At 39.1% G+C, this 2,500-nt stretch overlaps 1 protein-coding gene across 1 annotated transcript in view; it reads left to right on the top strand.

Annotated features, from left to right (window-relative positions):
• b4galnt4a (beta-1,4-N-acetyl-galactosaminyl transferase 4a) overlaps positions 1-2,500 on the top strand; it is a 119,289-nt gene that overhangs the window by 108,377 nt on the left and 8,412 nt on the right. The window lies entirely within an intron of this gene.

Below are 2,500 nucleotides of genomic sequence, written 5' to 3' on the forward strand. Positions count from 1 at the left end.
CGTTACAAGGAAAAATAAAGTCAATCATAAGGAAAGTGATTACATCACTTTTGTCCTTATATTTATTCAGAAGCAAATGTCTAGTTTCTAGTTTCATTCGTTTTCCTGCTGAGAAGAATATTACAGAGGAAATGTTCATGGTTGTTGGATTTCTCTTAGCTTTTATGAGGAAAAAATGTTTTCTGACAGCTAAAGGGATTTTCTTGAATACACAATGAAGAAGTGATATTCCAACAAATTAGTCAAGAGAGTTTATTCACTGTAAACTCAAGACTTAAATGTCCAGAATTTGTTTTTGTAGGCAAATGTAATTATGGTTTACTTTAATATTAGCATTTAACTGAGACCTCATCAACAGACATCTCTTGCTGTAGTACAATAACCCTGTTCACCTGTAGTGTATCTGCTAAACCCCAGAATTAAACTTCGTCAGGTGAATTTTCATCAGGGACTTAAACAGACATCAATTTTTTTTTTCAAAAAACAGATCTCATCAGACAGCGTGTCATTCATGTCGTTGCTATGGGAACAAAACTCACTACCGACTGCTATGTATGTAAATCTTTCTTTTCTCACATTAATGTGTAAAATCTCTTCTGCCCATTACCCTGGGAAGCTTGATTGACTTGCACTAGTCTCTAAATATTGTGAGACTCTGAATTCATTCATTTTTCAGCTCGCCTTTTGTTTACGCCTCAATTCCCACAGTGGTTTATTGGAGGTAGGAGAAAAGGATTGTGGGACATAGGTTGCTTAGCAACCACAGCCAGCAGAAGCCCAAGTTTTCCAGTGATTTAACCATTTCCTTTGCAGAGTCACACAGCTTTGGAAATTTATACAAATATTTTATTTGTTTATTTTCTTGCCAGGGACAGGAAAGCGCATGATTCTTTGTTGTATGGTTGTTCGCTTTGATCATGGTTTTAGCATTTATAAGCCAGTCAATTTGTCAACTGCGTCTTTTTCCCGGCTGCTTTATGGTGCCTTATCGTGAATTTCAATATGTCTGCTATCATCAGTTAAAGCTATTCATTGACCCTGAATCCAACAGATAGGAATAGGAGATTCTGTCATTAATCAAAATGATGCTTTTAATCGAATCACTGTAGGCAGGACGAATCTGCTGCTGCTTCCTCCTCATACAATAGCTATGATGACTAACGTGTTGATGCACAATTTTAGTCTCTGTGTAAACAAACGAGTGGCTGATTACCTCAGGAGAGAGGCTGTGACCTACACAAATATCTAAACCTCTCAAACATCATCATTCAGCTTGCACCACTGAGTCAGGGAGACTGAAAACATTGTCTTTTCTGTTCACTGAGGGCCTGTGCTGCTGTAGTTTTACATCTAATTCAGTTTACACAAGTCACATCAAAAATGTTTTTGGTCTCTGTTAACTTTCTTAATATTCTGAGGCGTCGGGATAATAACATCATAATAGTACCAGTATAATAACATCGCTTCAGAATGTGCTCACCTTACAGAATGGAAAGTGATTTACTTTGTGAAACTCCATATAGACAGTAATCCTTCGAAAGATTTAAAAAGGGCAGTGATGGCTCAGATGGTTAAGACTCTGGATTACTGATCAGAAGGTTGGAGGTTAAAGCCCCAGTGCCTCCAAGCTGCCACTGTTGAGTCTGTAAGAAAATCTTATGCGTCTCTGCTCCAGAGTGCTGTGTCACGGCTGGCTCTGCGCTCTGACCTCCCTCATCATCCTACCAATATGGGATAAGCAAAAATATCATTTCACTGTGCTGTAATGTATATGTAACAAATAAATAAAGGATTATTCTTCCTAACCTGAGCTCAGGATCAATCCGGGAACCCTGAATCCATACACGAGCACTACATTGCACAGTACACAGCGTGCCACAGACTATCATGTGCTTAATAGTCTTCCAAATTAGAAGCAAGCAGCTTTTACGTTGTTGAGATCAATCTTATCCCGACTTTTGTGTGCTGTCTGAATGGGTTATTCTAATAGAGCTAATAGCCAAGTCAACAACTTGTCTTGCCTCAGCAAGCCCGATATTCCAATCACTATCATTGCTAAAATCTGAGCTGAACAAGAGGATCCAGTTTCTCAGTTGGACTGATCACACTCGCTAACTAACGCTGAAGCATACAGTGCTCCTTTTGAATTCCCTTTGGATTAACTGATGTAGTCTTTCCATTTAATTACACACTCTAATTAGAAAGGAAAGTGTCACACACATAAATCGGAAGTCCTAAGAGAGCTGAAATTGATGAGGGATGGATGGAAGGATGGATGGATGGATGGATGGATGGATGGATGGATGGATGGATGGATAGATGGGTGGATGGATGGATGGACACGTGGCTGGGCTGATGGATGCTTGTGATTAAAGCCCACTCTTTAAAGTGTTTGTTCAGCAAGCAACAGGTAATTGATGACTGTTTTATACCAGCAGGCACTGAGGTGCAAATTATTAAATTAAATTGTGTACATGTGACGTGGAAGTAAAACCGTTTG

Source organism: Tachysurus fulvidraco, chromosome 10 (genome assembly GCF_022655615.1).
Source record: "Tachysurus fulvidraco isolate hzauxx_2018 chromosome 10, HZAU_PFXX_2.0, whole genome shotgun sequence".
Taxonomy (NCBI): Eukaryota; Metazoa; Chordata; class Actinopteri; order Siluriformes; family Bagridae; genus Tachysurus; species Tachysurus fulvidraco.